At 48.4% G+C, this 20,259-nt stretch overlaps 1 protein-coding gene across 1 annotated transcript in view; it reads right to left on the bottom strand.

The window, feature by feature from the left end:
* COMMD6 (COMM domain containing 6) overlaps nucleotides 1-20,259 on the bottom strand; it is a 351,187-nt gene that overhangs the window by 7,134 nt on the left and 323,794 nt on the right. The gene's annotated exons all lie outside the window — the stretch shown is intronic.

The raw sequence follows: 20,259 nt of genomic DNA, 5'->3' as shown, positions 1-20,259 counted from the left end.
CATTCCTCCGGCGTTGCATGCTTGGTGGGATAAGCGACCCGCCGACGGGCGGAGTCCTCGGATGAGGACGGGGAAGGTGACTGATGACGGCGCTTCCGGGAGTGCCTCGAAGAGGCAGAGGAGTGGCGGGACCGACTCCGGGACCGAGACCCACTGGACTTCCGACGACGATGCGGAGAGTCGCCCCTCGAATCGTCCGTCGAAAGCCCCGCAGACCTCAACTTCCGTGGCTTGGACACCTTACCTACCGACAACTTCTTCTTGCGCTCCCGCAAGGCTTTGGACGTGAGCGACTGGCAGTCAACAGTCATCTGTGTCATGGGCCTCCCCGAGGCACCAGAGGCAGGCGTCGTGCGAGTCCATCACCGACATCTTGGACCCACAGTCCCTGCACTTCTTAAAGCCCGGACACGGGGTGGAAGACGAGTTAGACATCTTCACGAAGAATATACTTCACAATACGAACAGATTCGAAGAACCGAGGAAGAACAGAAACTCCAAAGAGTCGAGGCACGCCGAGATCTCCGAAGCGAACACGTTCGCGGAAAAAACGGAACTGAGGCTACGGGCGTCGTGCGTCCTACTTCTAACATCCAGTGACGTCGGCCCTCGGGAGGAGGTCCTTGAGGGCGGCGTATCGACGTCATCGACGCAGGAGCCGAAGATTTTCCGAAGCAGCACAGCTGTGGTGATTACTGTCATAGATATGGAATACGTCGGAGGGCCCAATCCCCTCGAAAAATCCTTTTCTAAAGCATCTAGGATTCATTGCAGCACAGGATGTCGGGGTGGGCTAAGCTATAAGTTGTTCGCCTTCTCAGTAGAGTTGATCTACAATATTCTTGGGAACAGGAGGTCATCCCTCTTACCTGTGGAATCGCTAGAACAGGAATTACTCAGTTTTCTGTTCTATTCAGTTTTCTGTTCAGAAGAAAAGAACATAGGGAAAAACGCTTTTGGAATTGATGAGCTTCCTGTACAACTGAAAAGGATCTTCCATTTTTGGAAGAAAAAAAAAAGAAACTGGATCAGGCGGCATGAGAAATGCATACTATCAAGAGAGACACAGACTCTAAAGTAACAGTATGAAAACCTTTATTATCAAATTGTGTGGGATTGATGTAATGCCTACCTGGCCCCAACTCTAAGGGGATTGTTCCCTCAACTGATGCTTTTAAGGGCCGTTGATACCCATAAGTCCAAAACCAAAATTCGTCTGTGTCCAAACCTATGTTTGCCCTCAATCTTAAACCAAATGTGATAGAGGGTCTTCTTAAAGGAAAAATGGTGGTTAAAAAGTAAATGTAAACCACAGCTGATTTCAGGTAGTCTTACCAGTAGGTGTCGTTCTGCCAGTTAAAAAATAGTTTAACTCAAAAGGGTTGCCCTCGGAACCTTCTACGTAGGGCTCTTGCAGCAAGTCAATAAAGTTCACAATGTCTCTGGGCCTCTTGGGGTTCCCTTCCCCAGACTCATACCCCTCTGGCTTCAAAACAAAAAGTCACAGTTCTTTCCAGACCTCGCACTGTTCAAAAGATTCACAGTTTCTTACAGCACAACTCAACTGAGGATTCACAGTTCCATTCAGGCCTCCCAGGGTTTCCTTACCCAGGTCTAGGCCTCTCCTGTAAAGTTCACAATGTCCTTGTAGGCTTCTCGGGGTTCCCTTCTCTAAGCGTAGGCCCCTTTTATCTTCAAACAAACAAGGTTCTCCTGTGAGGATGCACCTTTCCCTGTACAGTTCTTGTTAGGCCTTTCACAAAGTTCAACAATGTCTTTAGTGGGCCTCTCAGGGTCCCTTCCCCAAGCCTAGGTCCCATTAGTTTCAAACAAAAGTTCACCTTGTCAGGAAGCACCGTTTCAACTCACAGTTCTTTCCATGGGTTAGTGCTAGAGACTTTCAAAAACACGGGCTTTGACTCTTCCCCTTCGCAACCATTCTGACTTCTGATCCCTCTTTTCGTACTTTGTACCTTTCTTCTGGCACCTTTCTCTCCTGTGCCCTTTTCACTCTGGTTTTCTTCTCTTTCACCTTTCTTTCCTTTTGCTGTGCACACCTGCACCCTCTTTTCACTTTGCTGCGCCTCTTGCACACTCCTCTTGACTTTAGCATGCCCCTGGCACACTCTGTTACTCTGTTCCTTTGGTTGTGCACCCTTGCACCTTCCTTTCTCTTCTGTCGAGCCGCTTGCACTTTCCCTTTTCAGCCTTTGGGTCACTCGTACCCTCTTTTCCTGCTTTCGGGCCGCTCGCACCCTCTTTACTGTCTCTCGTTTTTACTTTCACTTTTCCAGTCTGTCTGGTCACTCGCACCCTTCTCTTGGCTTTCTCACGTTTTCTCACTTTCAGTGTGTTGGGTCGCTCGCACCCTATTCCCTTATATTCTTAACAGTTCACATTCCTCTCATCTCTTTACTTCCGCGCCACTAGCGCATCGTTCTTCATGTTTTTCTTTTCTCCTGCTTTCTGCTTTCTTTACCTTCTCTCTTTCTTTCTGCTTTCTTTACTTTCGTGCCGCTTACAAATCTTATCCGTTTCCACTCCCGCTCCAGCCACCCGCACGCTCCTGAGTTTCTATCTTCACTTTCATAAAACTCACCGGGAAGAGTGGTGCTGGTGAGCGTTCTCCTTGGGTTACACTGGGTTGAAATCAGGGTCTCACCACCTGCCCCTCAGGCACCATTGGGACCGGCACACGTCCCAAGGGAACAAGCATTTTTCTGGACTCGGCCAGCAGGTCGCAGTCTGCCTCACTCGGGCTCTCAGGAGACACTGCTCCCTAGTCACGCTGCAGCCCCTAAAAACACACTGGGCCAGCGTCTCGTCACGCTGCTATCCTGCGGACTCTCCAAACTTCTCTCACTGCAGCTCCCTGCTCCTTGGCTCTTCTGGTCCCATCAGCAACTCCAGTTAGCTCATACTCTTGGGCAGAACCACACCTTTTATACTGGTGTAAAGAGCCAAGTGGATTCAGGTGTGAATAGTCAGAATAAAGTGACTGACCTTGCCTGACTATTAGTGGGACAATGCAAGGGTGTCACACGGTAGGCCTCACTTTGTATTCCTATGTTGTTTCTATGGGTAATCCTCATTCCACCCGATCACCTCTTCCTCGTCCCTGTACATGTTTTATAAGAATGGGGGGGTGGGGGAATGTTCTGTTTCTGATAATAAATGAGTGATGCCTCTAATCTTCCCTTTCTCACCTCAGGATTACAGTGATGTGTATGATATTGAATGAGTGGCATTTCTAATTTGTTCTAATTGGGAGTATTGAGGTAGTTGTAATGAATGGGTGTTTGTTTCAGTTATTAGAGCAATATACCCGGGAAGGAGAAAGTAGGGTTACAGAATACCCTCTAGGTTTTGAGGAAAGAGAGAAAAGATTAGCGCCATGTTTTGGAAAATGGTTTGGTTTACTTTTAGATCTGGGTTTCTCCATCTTCCTTCCTTTTGAGGGAAAGCCATGGGGTAAGGCAGGGTCTGGATGACAATATCCATTGAAAGTAGAGGGAGGGTAGAATGGATTGGGGCAAGGTATGGGGAAATATCATGCCTCGCCTTCAGGCGCTTGCCCCTTAATCCTTGAGGACTCCCTGCCCAGGTGATCCTCCCTCGCTTGTCTGCCACCATGGTTGGGATCCAAGAGCAATGGCCCTCCCCTGGCCACCTGAACAAAGGATCCTCAGATTATTTGTGAGAATGCCCTCAGGTCTCTCACAACGAACTAAATAAAAGTGCATCTCATGTGGTAGGGATACTCTTTCTTTGTTTCTGGTCGACTACACATGCTTGAGGATATAGAGTTTAGCCACTAGCCACTTCTTGGCTCAATTCACAGTCATAGGAATGTAGTACTCAATTTGCTTCTTTAGCCCTGTTACTTCAAGTTGGGCATAGTGAACAGCTTGCATCTTGGCTCCAGTCAGAGTTACCGTCGTATAGCACACAGCTTGCCATGTGTAATCTGTCAGGTAGTGTTTGACTCAATGGTAAGGGATTTCGTGCTCTGAGGATTCTCATGTCTTACAGCTCATCAGGCCGTTCAGCTCTTACCAGCATCTTGCCCAGGTTGTCAAATGTGCCCTGGTCATGTAATGTATCCTGGTCTGCCAGTCTATGGTGCAAATTCAGGCTGCTCTAGGTTGATCCTGGAGTCTGGCTCTCTTTCTCCACTTTCCTTGTGGTTTGCAGGCTCATGTGAACGCCTTCGCTTTCCTTGTTGCGTACCTGCCTTACATAAGTGTGTGCCATCTATAATCCATTTATGGTGTTATTCCATTGGTACTTTCAATTCTTAGGTAGTGCACAGCCTTTGGATTGGTTTAATCGCTCAGGTGGGTGATCTACCACAGGTGTTGCAGGCCAGCAGATTCCCATTGGTTGATTAAGCCCAGCATCCAATTTGACTTCAGGAGGAAGTACTGCACGGTTCAATGTGCTATGCTTCATTATTCCTGCAGCATTTCTTTTGTCTGCTCCGATAGCACAGCTCTTTGTAATACTGTGCACACTGGGGCTGTCACTGACAGAATGGATCTAGTATGAGTCTGCAAGGAAATGACTCCCACAGCTTTGTATTGCACCTCATATTTCTCTTTACTGACATCTGAGGTAGGTGCCCGAATAATGCTTCACCACAGGGATAATAGCTGACATACATGACCCATTGGTGCTCGTTTCTCCTGCATATCTTTTTCAAATCGGGTTTTCATCCTCACAGATGAAAAATGGTTGTAAGGATTCCCTTGTGAAAAGAAGACCCTTGCTGAGCGTTCTTGCATTGTCCCTGTTCTATGAGGATCTGCTCTTCCATTGAACTTATTAAGGTAAGGTACTCTTTACATAGATGGCCTATAAAAGTGGAGTGAAAAGTTTTTTGGAGATGGAGGAAATTGTAGATCACCACATATAGTGTCTTTTTTCTAGGTTTACGTCTTCAACATTCGGGTGGGGGCGGGGGGAGATCTGTTGAACAGCCGAGCGCAACAGCCTCCTGGCTGTGAAGCTCTGAGCCACAGCAGCCGATTTGTACAAAGTCTGCATGTTTGGAGTATGTGAAGCCTGAAATAGACTGCGGCTTCTGACAGTGCGCAATCTGCTGAACACAGCCGTGTAACCTGTTTCTCCCGACTGGATCGCGGGACGGAGATACATGCACCTCTGGACTGCAGCCTCCATGAAGTGAGCAGGTGGGCGTCAACGGCTGCTGGCGTGTCTACATTGCAGGGAGGACGCCAATCCTGCTTTCTCTTGGCCCACATGTTCTGAAATAGGGCTGCAACTGGGGCATTTCCGAGACGCTGTAACATGGCAGCAAATCACAGCAGAGAGACAGTGAGAGGTTGGGAGGCCGCCGCACTAATTATTAATCCAGGCTTATGGTGTAGGGCCCCATTGGCAGTGCGATCCGCTGTGCTGCTGCTCGGGGCACGGGATGTGTGCCTCGAGACAGGTGGAGAGCCCCTGGTGCGGCTTGGCAGCGCAGATACGGTGGTCTTCATGGAAGCAGGTGCTCCTCATTGTGTGACTCCATGTGGTCCCCGATAGTCCTGGTGAGTGGGCACAAGTGCAGGGGCGCTCTTGGAGTAATTTGGTGGCCCACCTCATTAGACTGGGCCGTAGTCTGGAGAACTTTTTCGAGAATATCGTACACTTTGGTTGGAGAAAGGAGTCTGGGAATGCTCGATACAGTGCTGGAACATAGGGCACTGGCCTGATCGGGGTGCCTGGGCCCTTCTTTTGTGGTCTGGGCAGCACACGCACGGCGACTGAAGCTGCAATGCTTCGCCATGACAAAGAGTGGGGGAAAAAAGACTGGCAGTATGGACAAATTTACCAGATCCACCCCTAAGCATACTGGGGATGAGTCGCAGCAGCCCGAAGCCTCCCCAGAACTGGAGGTTATACAGGTCCTAGTACATTTTCAGCAGATGCTTGAAACAATGCAGAGCGGCTGTGCTGCGGTCCATGAGAAGCTGGACGACATGACAATGAATGTGACCACAATTTGGGCGCAGTTTGCCATGGAGGTCCTGGTTATAAATGAGGCCGAGGAGTGAATTGGCACTACAGAGGACAGGGTGAGCGACCTGCAAACAACTTTTGACACACTCATGCAAGAAATGAAATACATGAAGTCTAAATGCGATGATCTGGAATCACGCTCACGCAGAAACAATGTCCATATTTTGGGAGTACCGGAGGAGGCCAACATGGAGAAAGCAGTGGAGGCGCTGCTCCATCAGTTACTGCGGAATCCGACATTGTCCCCCATGTTTGCAGTTGAGCGTGCGCATAGTGCACTCATCCCAAAACCAAAGCCAGGGGACTTTCCTCAACCTATTATTGCACAGATCTTGAGCTACAGGGACAGAGACCTGCTGCTGCGGTAAGCCTGCGAGAAACAGCAACTGCGACTGGATTCACAAGTGATCCGTATTTTCCCTGACTTTTCTGTAGAGTTGTAGCAGGAGAGGCAGCGATTCATAGGGGTGAAGAAGCTGCTGCCTGACTGCAACGTGAAATACACCCTGCTATACCTGGGTAGGCTCTGGTTTCAGATTAATGGGAAACTGTTTTTTTTACGTTTCCGTATGAGGCAGTGAAATGTAGAGAGGCCAAAATACCTCTGACTAAACCGGCCGCTGTGCCTGTCTCCACTGATATATAAATGAGTCACTTTACTGTTTAATATGTGATTTGTCTGGCTTCTTCGTAAATGGTAACTGGAGTTAATATGTGTATGTGTATGTGTACTTGACGATTCTAAACAGTAACTGTGTATTCATGGTTGCTGCCTTGGCCCAAGACAGCTTGCCCCATTGCTGATGAAATTGTTCTTCTGGTTGGTGTGGAGTGGGGTGTGGGGGGGTGGGAGGTTGTCACTGCTAGTTGTAGGTGGGAAGTGAGGGTGTGGCCGGGGGAGGTGCAGGTGGGTTTTGGGAATCAGTTAAAACAAGCTTGGAAGGCGGGCTGGAGGGGTGGTTGGCGGGAGGGATGAAAAGTTTCATAAAAATGTCTTGGCAGACAGGGGTGCATAATAATATGGAACGGATTGCGTGGTCTTGGATGCATGGAACCAAGTGGCTTTCGCATCCGGGGTGTAATGAAGGCATGGTATCAGCAGTAAGACAGACACAAGTGACCACAGTTGAAGGGTGCTTATTGAACTTTCACAAGGGTGAGATAAACGCCTATCTAAACCTAAATCCAAGATGGGAGCAAGCTACGACCATCAAATAATAAAGAATGCAGTCCTAGTGGAGTCTTGTTAACATAAAAGGGCCCATACTAAAAATCCTATTGCCAATCCTTACTACTAATTTTACAAATAGTATTGGGGGAAGTTCATGAAAAAGAAAAGTGTTCACAAAAGGATAAGTCAGGATGATTGGGTCGTTGGCCTCTCTTCCCCACGGGTCACTCGAGCAAAGCACACACTCTGGCTTCTGCGGCACAAGGATACAGTTCTATTGTCATGACCCTCGCCCAAAACCCCCTCTGGCAAACCCATTGGCCAGGTGGAGTCAGGACTCGGGCCTCTAGAACCTGGCATCCTCTTCAAAAGCCCCCATGGGGCCAGTCCTGGCGCCAGGCTCATACACCATGAACAACAATGTGCTTGGGAACTACTTTTTTGTTTTGTCAGCCAACATGGAGGCATCCACATAGCTTGGTTCCTAAGAACCAAGCTATGCAGTCTAATGTTTTGGGTGTGGCAGGCCTGGAACTACTTTCCCTGGTACTACTTTACCTGGGCCATATAAACCACACCCTGACTGCAGAACATGCTTCGTGTTTCTTAGCAGCTTGCAACGTGACGCTCACCGTGTCCAGCTATTCCCTCGAACCTCGGAGAAGCAGAACCTGCAAGGAGACAAAAGGAACATCATTAGCAGCAGCATCATCTTACCTGCAGTCTTCATCTTTAAACACTCGCAGCTACTGAGAACAGCTTTCTCGAATCTGCACGCCTCCCGGACAGAACGACCTGAAAGAGGAAGATAGAGGCAACATTAAAGAAAGCTGTAGAGACATTTGCAAATTACAAACTGCTCAAAAAGCTTACCGGGCTGGTCGCCTCTCGGCTGGCACCACTCCGGACATTCCACTTGTGCTGAAGAACACCGCGACCCACAAGGAAGGAAAACACAGATTAGCAAAGGCAAGACTTTGCAGCGCTGCGCACAGCGCTTACTTATCGCATCATAGCGCTCTTAATGCGCCATCATTTACCAGCGGGGCTCAACCAGGCCTGTTCGCCGCGCTGAAGCTCTGCATACCTAAGGGAGAAAAAAAGAGACATTTTAAACCAAGAAAGGCATGCAGGATAGCAACAAAACTAAAGAGCAGCAATAAGACCAACCTGAACAATATCAAACGGGCCGGCGTCAGTGAAGTAACTGGACCACACTCGCCCATGAAAGACAACGCACCCCTGCAAAGAAGGCAGGACGGAGAGCACGCCTAATTCTACCACAAGGTGAGGAGAGGGCACCAGAGGGACTGAAAGCATACAGGGGTGGAGGGAGGATACTTACCCCAGTCGGTCAGTCTTGAACACAGTCCTCCTGTATTTTCAGGCAGAACCTTCCCCACAGACCACATCAGGGCAAAGCTGAGAAGCATACCAGTGAGTAACCCAGCTGGGTGGCGTCCCTGTGGATACCAGGTGAGTGTAACATCTATTTTCACAGTTCAAGGACTCCTAGGTCCAAGTCTCTTTGCTTCTTGCAAGTCTCTTGACTCCGGGGGCCTGGTGTACACAAAACAACACTTAAAAGTTATTTTTCCTTTTATCAATATTGACCAATATTGAAAATGGGTATTCGCCCAGGATCCCCCTCAGCCAGGCTCAGATCCCTTTCAAAAACAAAGTTCAACGTTGGACACCCCTCTACTGGGCTCAGATCCCTTTCATAACTGTATTCTAGAGTTCTTTCGCAGGTGACTCACGGTTCACCCTGGATCCCCTTAGCCAGGCTCAGATCCCTTACTTTCGGTCAATTAGTCTCTCTCAGCCGGGCTCAGCCCAATTGCAAGGTACTTTAAACTATCGAAGACTTTCGAATGTGCATGGGATTTAGCAAAACCTGTTGCATGAGCACTTCCATTTCAATATTCCTTTTTCTCACACTCAGCATCAGTTGGATACCTAAGAGAGGCCTTCGAATGAGCGCTCACGTGGCGCCAGAACACTGTGTATCGTATCTTAGGTTGCCTCCCAAAGTTCAATTACTTCTTTGATTCCAATTACACTTGCGTCGCTCATCATCAATGCCTTACACACTGCTCTCTTTATCCAAAGTTGCCGCTTACAACCTTGGTTCTAAACACAAGCTGGCTTGGTATCAGTATCTCCGACTCAACTGCTGTGCAGTGTTTTGCTATGCCGCTTTGTTGTAGGAAGCAAGGACAGTACCATGGGGACAAGCGCTCCTCCCCGCCCTGGTTGTCGACACAGGAGAGACATGGGTACCTCTTACACACTGTGCAGGTGTGATCAGCCTTAGTTCCTGATATTCGGTTTCTTACTTTTCAAAGCTCACGAAAGTAACAGTCTTTAGAGGGCACAGGTGCTTTCGTCCTGGCAACTCTCTCTGGTCTCAACCGTCTTTCTCCTTGTATTGAACTGCCATATTAGAACTGCTGTTTCCTCGTGTACTTTGCCTCGCTCAGAGTGTGCTTTCGTGCTCCGCCTTTTATCCATGTGGGGAAGTGTGATGGAAGTCAAGTGTGTATAATAATCCTTAATTGCCTGATCTTGCCTATCCATGGTGTTGGGACAAGCCAGGTCTACGGCTCTGGTTTTAGTCCGCTGTCCCTCACGCGGAACTGTCAGTGAGAAAGTGTTTGTGTCGGTAAAGGGAGGGTGGGGCGGGGGGCCTGAATGCCTAGGTATTCTACTGGCTAGGATTGGGAAAAGGTGTTACTGGGAAGGGAATGCCGCGTCTCGCCCTCCAGTGTCCCACTTCCACTCACCGAGGACCCCTCATCCGGGTGATCTTCCTGCACTGATCCACCCCCAGGAACTGAATCCAAAAGCGATGGCTGTGTCCTGGCCACCTGGATGACAGATCCCTAGGGACTAGGAGGTGAGATGCCTTTGGTTTTCTCACAGGGGAGATGTGGTTACATGGAAGTACGGTGACGGTTAATGTGATGAGGTGGAACATCCAAGACGTGGGTATGCATTCTAATAAAAGGAGAATTATGGCATAATGCACAAGAGCAATGTCCTCTTCCTCCAGGAAATGCATGCCACAGCTGGCGTCAGTGGGAATATAGCGGCATTGTGTAGAAAAAACAGGTACTTCACCTCCTATTCGATCCAGTCCTAGGAGATTTTACTCTCATTCACAAATCATCACTGAAATGTACTGGGAGAGGTTCACATATTGATCCTGAATGTGATTGGATATGGCATCCTTGAAGGCACAGAGTTACTCCTAGTTAACACATACGGGTCCTAGATTCCCCTGATTTGTATACCACCAATGCAAGTATTATATCTGCATTCCCAAGTATAACTATCCGGTGGGGATGAGATATGAATCTCATCTGGGACCAGAGCATGGACAGGACCAGTGCGGCCCATCAGCCCCCATCTAGAGCTGCACGCATCCTGTTGTGCCCAATGGATGTGTTAGCTATCCGGAACGTATGGTGTCTGCTGCACCTGCAGGCACGCAATTACACCTTTTACTGTTCAGTACATCATATTGCATCGCGTATCGACGTCTTCCTTCTCTCACAATCGCTTGTGGGGAAGGTGATATCTGCGGATATTCTACCACGTACGTTGTCAGACCATTCTCCTGTAGTGGTGCGCCTGGCATTGGGTAGGAGGAATGCCAAGCGCAGGGTGTGGAGATTCAATTCAGAAACGGTGCAGGATATAGTATTTAAGGCCGACATAGAAGCCGATATAAAGACCTTCTTTCTCTGCAATACTCCAAATGCCACATCGTACAGCATTAGATGGCAAGCGTTTAAGGTGTTTATTAGAGGGATGGCAATCTCTAAAGAATTTGGGCTCCTTGAGACTATTTGGCGCGACTTAAAAACTTGCGAATATAAGCTCAAGGCGTTGGAAATTGCTTACACTGCTGTTCCTACGCCGGAGCTGCTGGCGCGTATTCGCACCACCTTGGAACAATTCTGAAACCATGCACAGAGGGAAATTAGGTATTTTTCACAGTCAAGGGCCGGGACGGGACAGGGAGGACACTGGCTCAAATAGTGCCCTGCGAAAGGGGACCCACCCAAGTTGATTGTGTCCTGGACGCGCAAGGGTATATTAAATTGACTGATCAGGATGTCCTTGTGTTTCGAAGATTATATGAGACATATGGGACTGGTCAACAGCATGAGGAGCAGGCTATCCACTCCCTGCTCGAAGATATCCCTCTGTCCCAGCTGCCTGAAAGTGCCAGAGATCAAATGAATATGCCACTTGCTGTTGAGGGAATACTGTCCGTTATTAGGGATTCCAAAGTGCAAAGCCCCGGGCCCAGATGGTCTACAGCTGAGTTTTATGTAGAGTATGGTGCACTATTGGATCCTCATCTCCTAAAAGTCTGGGAGGAATCTCTGGAGAGCTTGCTATTCCTGGAGTTGATACGGGAAGTCACAATAATAGTGTTGCAGAAACCAGATAAACCTAGCAAAGACAGTGGGTCATATAGACCCCTTTCACTCATGAACGTTGATACAAAGATCTATGCGAAGGCGTTGGAGAACCGCTTGCTCCCGCTGATGCCGTACCTGGTGCATGAGGACCAGGCGAGCTTCATTCCCGGTAGATCAACAACCCTAACTATCTGTCGCCTGTTTAACGTTATGGCGAGGCTGGCTCCAGAGGCCTCTGCGGCGGCAGTGAAGCTAGACGCGCAGATGGCGCTTGATATGGTGTCATGGGGGTATCTATTTACCATATTGGGGAAGATGGGGCTTGGCTCCAACATGATTCGCTATACCAAGCTCCTGTATACTCAACCGGTGGCCAGAGTTTTGGTGAACTCCCAAGTGTCCGAACAATTTGCTCTCGGTAGGGGCACTCATCAGGGCTGTCACCTATGGCCATTATTGTTTGCCCTGGCCATTGAGTCGTTGGCAGATTTGGTTAGGGAACGCCACAGGAAGCACGGGATACAGTTGCAGGGCCCCCAGAGATCATCTCATTGTATGCAGACGACTACTTACTTTATGTCAGAGATCTGCAAGTTAATCTACACCCGATTATGCAGGATATTACACGTATCGGAGAGTACTCGGGCTTTGTAGTAAACTATACTAAGTCAGAGATTTTTCTGCTAACAGCCGCCAAGGGAACCACACGGGGACTTCCCCTTGCAATGGGCACCTGACTGGATCAAATATTTAGGGGTTATTATATCAAGGGAAAAGGGCTTGGCACTGTGAAACAATTATGCTGCCCAGGAGCGATATGTGGAGGAGCGAGTTGCACGATGGAAACCGGCTCCTATTTCACTAGCGAGTAGATTGGCCCTTGTCAAAACGTTATTGCCAAAACTGCTGTATATTTTTGCCAATGTTCCCTTCTGGCCTGGCAAATCCTTCTTTGTGAGGATTCAAGGATCTCTCACAGTTTCTTTGGCACGCGGGGGACATACAGAAGAAGAAATTATGTTACCATATGATAGGGGTGGCTTTGTAGCACCACATTTTGAAATGTACTGGCTTGTGGCCCAAGCACAGTTCGCCACATATTGGAATGGGCATGCCCAGCCTCATGTTAAACTGGAGAGGTTAGTGGCAGGCAAATCGGACACCAGGACATTAATACTCGATGCAAAGTATACAGACGATTGCCCATACGATGCAGTTCTCACTACAGTGACTGCATGGCGGTCTATTTACGCGTAAATAGGGGTGGCACACCCATACTATAAGTGGCTTCAATTGTGGAGGTTCCCTGGCCTTCCTCCTACATAGGATACATCACTTATTACATACTGGCAGCGGAAGGGGTGTAGGGCTTTGGGTAACCTGTTCCTGGAAGGGAAGTTTCTCACACCGCAAAAGTGGTAACATATTGCTCTCCTCTCAAATATTCCCGTTGTTCAACTTCTCATTATAATCCACCTCTTCCCAGAGTGCCATTTCATGTATGAGGTTTATCTTTCTGAGTTTACGGGTCTTTTCCCCCAAATGTCTTTCTCTAGCATGCTCTCTTTCTTATCGTCGGGATATGGGTTGATCTTTCCTTTTTCCCAGCCTAACAAGTTTCCAACTTTTTTTCTCCCCCCACTAAGTGGTTTTTCGGGTTTCTCCTGAACTCATTAACACAGTTCTGGTTTATCAGATTATTTCCACTTCTTTTTGCATTAGTACTGGGACGAGTCTCGTTTAACTTCTGAGTCCCTCTTGACCTTCTGGTATTCTCGTTCGCGTATTAGCTTCTGTTTTCAGGGGTAACAGCATTAGTACATCTAGGACGTTGGGCTCTTTCTTGGTTTCTTCGTAGCACTGCAACTTACTTTCGACCGCGTCCCTCTCCTCAGCATCCCGCTCTTGCCTTCTGGATAGCGCTGGTACTGTGACTCAGGTCGGGAGTTCCTTCCCAATGGTGGTACCAGCGTTGTTGCACCAATAGGCGGGCCACCACGATTGCTCTGTGGTCATGCCACCACCTAACTCTCTGTTCCAGTATGTTCGGATTTCCTTTGCTTTCACGTGGTAGTTCCCCAGTGTTTCTCGCTCTTCGTCGGAGCTACTCTGGTTTAAAGCAGTTACCTGTCTAACTAGAATTATTTTTGTCAGCCATTCTACAAATCGAGCCAAGGCCACTTCGAAGAAGGTCATCTTGCTGAAGACCTGGAACTCATTGTTGGAGCCAACCAGCATTGTCTAGTCCTGCTCCTTTGCTGATCTCCAGAAAGCCTTCATCGGTGCTTTATACCTAGGACCAGTGGGAACAATCAGTCGTGACCCACGGATGAGGATCCTGCATTTGGAAGTCTTTGGAAGTGTCCTGGGAAACCATCCTGTGGGCTCACCAGTTTCCTTGTGGGCAACCTTACTGAATCGGTTGTCATCCCGAATTTGGACTTGGGCTCCCGTAGACTGTTAAACAAGAGGCATCTCTCTACAGATACAGCTCTCCAACACAAAGAGGGGCCTTGCAGGACCAGCGTCTTTGTTTCCACCACTAGGTTGCGAGGGTGCCGCCGTTTGATCGAGGTGGCCATTGCAGTTTATGCATGCATCGTGTCCTGGGGGTCCTTTGAAGTCATCGTCAATGTGGTGTTTCTTTCTTCAACATGTCAGATTCGTCCAACTGTCCAGTGCCAGGAACCCTGTTGGCAGTTTGCAGAACTGCCGAATAGCCAGATCAAAATACTGATGCCTAAAGTGGCCCCTGCACCAGCAACCACTAGGTCCCTGTGAGGGGTCAGTAATGCAAGGCAGACAACTGATTGTAGTTTTCTCAGTATTTGACATTTTATTATAAACAGACATTGCAAAGAAAACCTAACTAAGCCTACACTGCCAGGGAGTTCCCTAACCTAGTCTAGGATCTAAGGGAAAACCTCCCAGCATACAGAAAACTGGCCCTCACTCTAAATAAATGAACTATCAAAGCAAATTATAAACAACATAAATAAAAGATTACCAAATTACCAGTGTCAAGAATTACGTCTACTTGTCCTGGGTAGATCTCGTTCCCCCAGGAATGTACAAAGTCAATTTCTTCCAGGGAAAAATTAAGTTTTAAATTAATTAGTAAAAAGTTCCGAAGAAACAAAGGTTCACGCAAACAAAAATCCACTGGTTCCTTCTTCGGTTGCTGAAAACATCCCCTTTCCATGTTCCACAAAGAACACAGTACCCATGGCAATCCTGGACAGCCTTCCTCCAAACTAGAATGGATAAAAAGCAAAACAAAAGTACCACTTCAACTTGAATGACAATCCTTTTGTAACCTCTGCAGCTTTGTGAATACAATTTGTCAGGATGCCTCTTAAGGGGGATTGCTTTTCCAGAGCATCTCCCTTCTACAAATGGCACTGTGAAAGCAGGCTCCTCTGGCTCACGGTCTACTACTGCTTCAACTACATTCAACTGAAAATGTTCTGACAAAATTATAGACAACCATAATTCTACGACTTCCGCTGCAACTTGCTTTAAAAATGTGCTAGGCAACTTTATACAAGACTCTTCGACCTCTACAGGCTGGCAAGGCACTCTTCTCTCTATTATAAGAAAGGGCTGCCTCTTTGCCTTTCCTTTCAGTCTTGCAACTACCAAAAAAAGTCTGTCTGAGCTCTTGGACTGCTTCTCCCTCTCTACTGCACAGTCTCAGCTTCACAGATTCTTGATTAATTCCTTTGACAAGCACTCAGCTCCCTTCACCAGCTTGTGATACACCTTTTTGTTTGAAGTAGTTACCCGAAAACTGCACTGGCACTGTTCCAGCCTTGAACAACCTTGTCAACCTTGTATCAGAGGGCCCTGGGTTTACAACAGCTTCAACAACTTCAAAACCACTGTGTTCAGTTCTTAATTGGGCTGGTGTAAACTTAGGATGGGTCAGTCGACTGGCTTGGGTAATGCTTGTTCTTTCTGTGACTTCGACAACTTCAGCAATTGTTAAAAAGTTTGTTCTGAATGTTACAAGATTCAGGTTTCCCTTCAGAAACAGATTTGGGTATATGCAATCACCTTTTGATGTAGAACTTCAACTTATAAACTTGTGTTCACTTTTGATTCAGGCAGAGCTTTAATATGTACGAGGAAACATAATATATTATGTGCAACCTTTCTTTGATGAAGAACATCCTTGTAACACTTTGGGAAAGTCGACTATGGCTTGTTAAACTATTACAGATAACGTTCTCCAACTTAATAGGAGACCTCTCTGGATTACTGTTGCTTGTTATGCAAAAAAGGGAAAGGAAGGATTTCTTCTTACGCTTTGGTTAGCACTGAACAAGCAAGTGCTCGGATTCCCTTTGTTAAACAAGACTTCCCACATCTGCTAACGTCTTCACTCGCTTTAACTTCTATGCAAGTGTAAACTATGCTGGTTACAGTTACCAGCAAGGTATTTTAAGTGATTTGGAGTAAGGAGCATCACTCACCGGCTCTGAAATGACAACGGTTCCACGCTGCTTCCACTTCCTGACCTTCTGACTTCTGCTAATGCTGCTACAGGCTCTCTTGGGACCCACACCCCTCCACAGTACGGGTGTCTCCGATCCGGCCTCAATATGGGAGAGTCGCCTTATCTCCAGCTTCCCTCAGCTTGCTTCTGCACACAGGTCTCAGGAAAACACACAGCTTCAGCTCTGCATGCACAGCAGTTAGCACACCTGGAAACACTGCCAGTTTATTCCAGTCTCTTACAATGCAGCCACAGCCAAACAGGGTTTGTGAGCATAGGACCAACTCAGAGCCTGCAGGTGAAATCTGACCTTCCTTCGCTCTGGAGTCCCTTCTGTGGTCACACTTCCTAGTGAACTGCCAGCCTCGCACTCTGCTTCTTCTTCTGCTGCTGACCTTCCAGCTGCTGCTGCAGCTGCTTTCTACTGACCCTTCCTGCTGCAGCCTTTTATGCCTCTCAGGTGGGGCAATTGGCTTTAGGTGCAGGCCCTTACGAATTAATTGCCTGAACTTGCCATTAGGCTGTTAGGCCTGCCTGTCTGTCCTTCACCTCTACATGCCTCCTCAGCCCTCTTCATCGTCACAGTCCCCGAGGGATTCTGGGACATGTAGTTCTTTTTTAGGGAATTCCAGTATTCTTACTACTTTAGGTTGTCAAAAGGCCACCAGAAGGGCAGGATTACGTGGACAGTTAAAAAGGGATTCCTCCCAGTCTTCCTTGTCTGATTCTAACCCCCCCACCACCCAGGTGATCCTCCCACATTATACCACCCCCAGGGTCGGGATCAGAGAGTGCCTTCCCATTGCCACATGAGAAAGGTCCCAGAGCAGGTTCCTGGGGGGAATCCCATCGGATTCTCCACATCGCCTCCAACAGAACCAAGACTCAAAGCACAGGGGCCCAGCGATTTCAAGGGCCTCTGAAGTCGTGCCTGAGTGAAGCATAGCACATGGGGTGAATTAGCATACCTCTTACTACCTGCTCCTATTTCCGTAGAGATTAATGGGCGTAGTGGGGTGCTGATCAAAAATACTCTGCTGGGTTTCCACAAAGGTGGTGGGATTGGGAGAGGATCACCTAAGAAGTTAACTTCTATTGTTCTTCAAATCTAGAACACTTACAAAGTGCCTGCTGGCTTGCCAACACTTGTTAGACTACTTTGTTGTGGTTTTTAACTGATAAGAGCTGTTCAAGACATAAATAAATAATTATATTTGTATGCATTCTGTCAACTTGTGATAGTAAGAGTGCTCAGAGTATGCTTACTTTAACCCTTCACCACTCTCGCACATCCAAGCCTTACTGCTCATTCATACTACCTTCATCGAGTTCAGCTAATCATTAGTGTCTTTCCCTGTTGACCAGGATAGGCCGGCCTCTGAGAACCTGTCCATGTGGCTTAGGCTGAAAATCCATCTTAACACCAGTCCTAGCACTCATATTGATATTGATTGATATTGAGATTTTATTTCTATCGCACTCGTACACAGGTTTTTCAGAGCATGACATGGCAAGGGAGGGGAACAGGGAAGAACAAAACGACCTTACTAGGCCAAGTGACAATGAGAACGCGCAAGTGCATGGGAGAAGGGGAGGGGACAAGTGCATGGAAGGGGGCAGAAGTGGAAAGTGCGGAGCAAAGGAGAAACAGATGAATAATAATAAATAAATAATAAAGGAAACAAACAGTGGTAGTGCAGCCAGCAAGTGCTGGGTTTAAGGCAGCAGACAGGGTAGGTATGATAAGTGCAGGAAGAAAAAGGGGGGGCTCTATGGGTACAGATATAGACCCCAGTGCAAGTGGTTGCCCGGATGCAGTGCGGGAGGGTGGCAGGGTGAGCAGGTACCTGGCCCCGGAGGACAGAGGGTGGCCAGGTGCACGGTGCCACAAGAGAACAGATCAGCAGGGGAGAGGGGGAGCGAAGACAGAAGCCAAGAGGAAGGTCTTGAGGTGCTTCCGGAACCAGAGATGGTTCTCCTCAAGTTTTAGAGTAGCAGGGAGGCTGTTCCAGAGGGAGGCCCCACCCGACGACAGATCTACCCCCAGCTTGTTTCTTTGAAAAACGACTGACCCTGAGGGAGGTAGAGGAGCGAAGAGCTCGAGAGGGGGTATTTGCAGAGGGATAGCTGAAGGTATTTTGGACCCAGGCCCCAGAAAGCCTTGTGGACAACGAAGAGTGTTTTGAATTTAATTCTTGCATCCACTGGGAGCCAATTGAGAGATTTCAGAGCTGGAGAGATACAACCCCAGGGCTTGAGGCCAAGGACAAGTCTTGCAGTCCTGTTCTGGATTGGTTGCAGAGGGCGGAGTGTAGAGGCAGGTAGATTTAGAAAGAGGCTGTTACAATAGTCCAACCTACAGAGAACCAGAGCTTGGGAGACAGTGAACTTCTGGGGAAGGAGAGGAAAGGAAGAGTAACTCTGAGGAGGTGCAGTAGGAAGTTTGACGTTTTAGAGACATCAGAGGTGTGGGCGGAGAAGGAAAGTGTGGAGTCAAAGATGACCCAGAGGTTCTTAGCCTCGCAGGTGGGGGTAGGAAGAGGGCCAAGGGAGGCCGGCGAGAGAGTGAGGGGAAAGGATGGTGAAGGTGTGCCGATGAGGAGGATCTCCTGTCATTCAGGCAAAGATCATTGGCGGCACACCAATCTTGAATGGCAGTTTGGCAATCGGAGATGAGAGAGAGAGAGGATGTGGCTCAGGGTAGCCTGAAAATGAGTTGTGTCGTAAGCGTAACTCTGGAAATTTAAGCAGAAAATGGCAATGCAGTGGGCGAGAGTTGCCAGGTATTGGTTGAAAAGCGAGGGCGAGAGGTTAGACCCTTGGGGAACACCACGGGTAGAGAGGAAGATAGATGATAGCAAGGACCCAAGATGGACCTGGGAGGGTCAATCAGAGAGGAATGAGGCCAGCCAGGCCAGAGCCTGACCAGTGATACCCAGGTTATCACGGAGACGGTTGAGCAGGATGGTATGGTTGACCGGGTCGAAAGGCAGAAGAGAGATCGAGTAAGATGAGGACAGTGGGTATGCTAGAGTCAAGGTTGGAGAGCAGATCTTCACGGATGTTCAGGAGAGCAGTTTCTGTGCTTCTGGTAGCTCTGAAGCCAGACTGATGGTCATGGAGACAGCCAACTGAATTGGACTGAAGGTTAAGCTGAGAGATGGTCAGCTTTTCCAGGAGTTTGCCCAGAAAGGGAGTAAAGGAAATTGGGCGATAGTAGCCGGACAAGAAGGATCAGCTGTGGGTTTCTTGAGAAGAGGATGCACAGGGGAGTGCTTCAGAGGGTAGGGGAAGGATCCTAAGGCAAAGGAGTGGTTTCAGAAATCAGCAAAGGCTGGAGCGAGGGTGTCAATGTGGTCCTTGATGGTTTTAGAGAACAGGGATGAACCTGTTTTGACGAGGTGTTCATAGATCGGACTTGTCTAGCGACATCATCAGGGGAGAAAAGAGGAAAGGACGAGAAGGAGGGTGAGGGAGTGGCTGAAGGAGGGTCAGCAAGCACAGACGGAGAGCGGAGAGGAGGGGGAGGAGTGGAGAGGGTGGTCAAGATGTCCTGGGTTTTTGAGATAAAGTGAGAGGAAAAGGCATTGCAAAGAGTCAGGGAGGCAACAGGAGGGGTAGAGACTGCAGCAGGGTTGGCCAGCTCCTTGCAGATTTTAAAGAGTTCGGCCGAGTTGTTAGATGCCGCAGAGACACAGGCTTGAATGTGGACTCTCTTCCAGGTGAGGACAGAGTCTCGGTATTGCCTTTGGAGCAGGTGAGAGGCCAGTTTGTCAGAGGATGAACAAGAAGCCCTCCATTTCCTCTCAGGCCCCAGACACTTATGTGTAAGTGTAGCTAGGTCAGAGTCATACCAGGAATTGCACTTGGCTTTGGACTTCAAACGGATCCTCATGACAGGGGCTAGAGCATCAAGAGCATCAGAAATTGAAGAGTAGAGCAGAGACAGGGCTGTGTCAGGATGTGAGACAGCCAGAGGTGGAGGGGAGGGAGAGAATGTGGCGGCGAAAGCCGCCTCAACTGACATACGCTTCATGGGCCGGATGTCCAAGAAGGTAGGTGGTAGTGTTGGGGTAGGCTTGGCTTGGGGGAAGAGAGGGAGAGATGAGAGGAGGGAATGAGGGAAT

This window comes from Ambystoma mexicanum, chromosome 7q (assembly GCF_040938575.1).
Source record: "Ambystoma mexicanum isolate Mex_15411 chromosome 7q, UKY_AmexF1_1, whole genome shotgun sequence".
NCBI classification, from domain to species: Eukaryota; Metazoa; Chordata; class Amphibia; order Caudata; family Ambystomatidae; genus Ambystoma; species Ambystoma mexicanum.
Note: the sequence above shows the minus strand (reverse complement) of the source record. Positions and strands in the feature narration are given on the sequence as shown.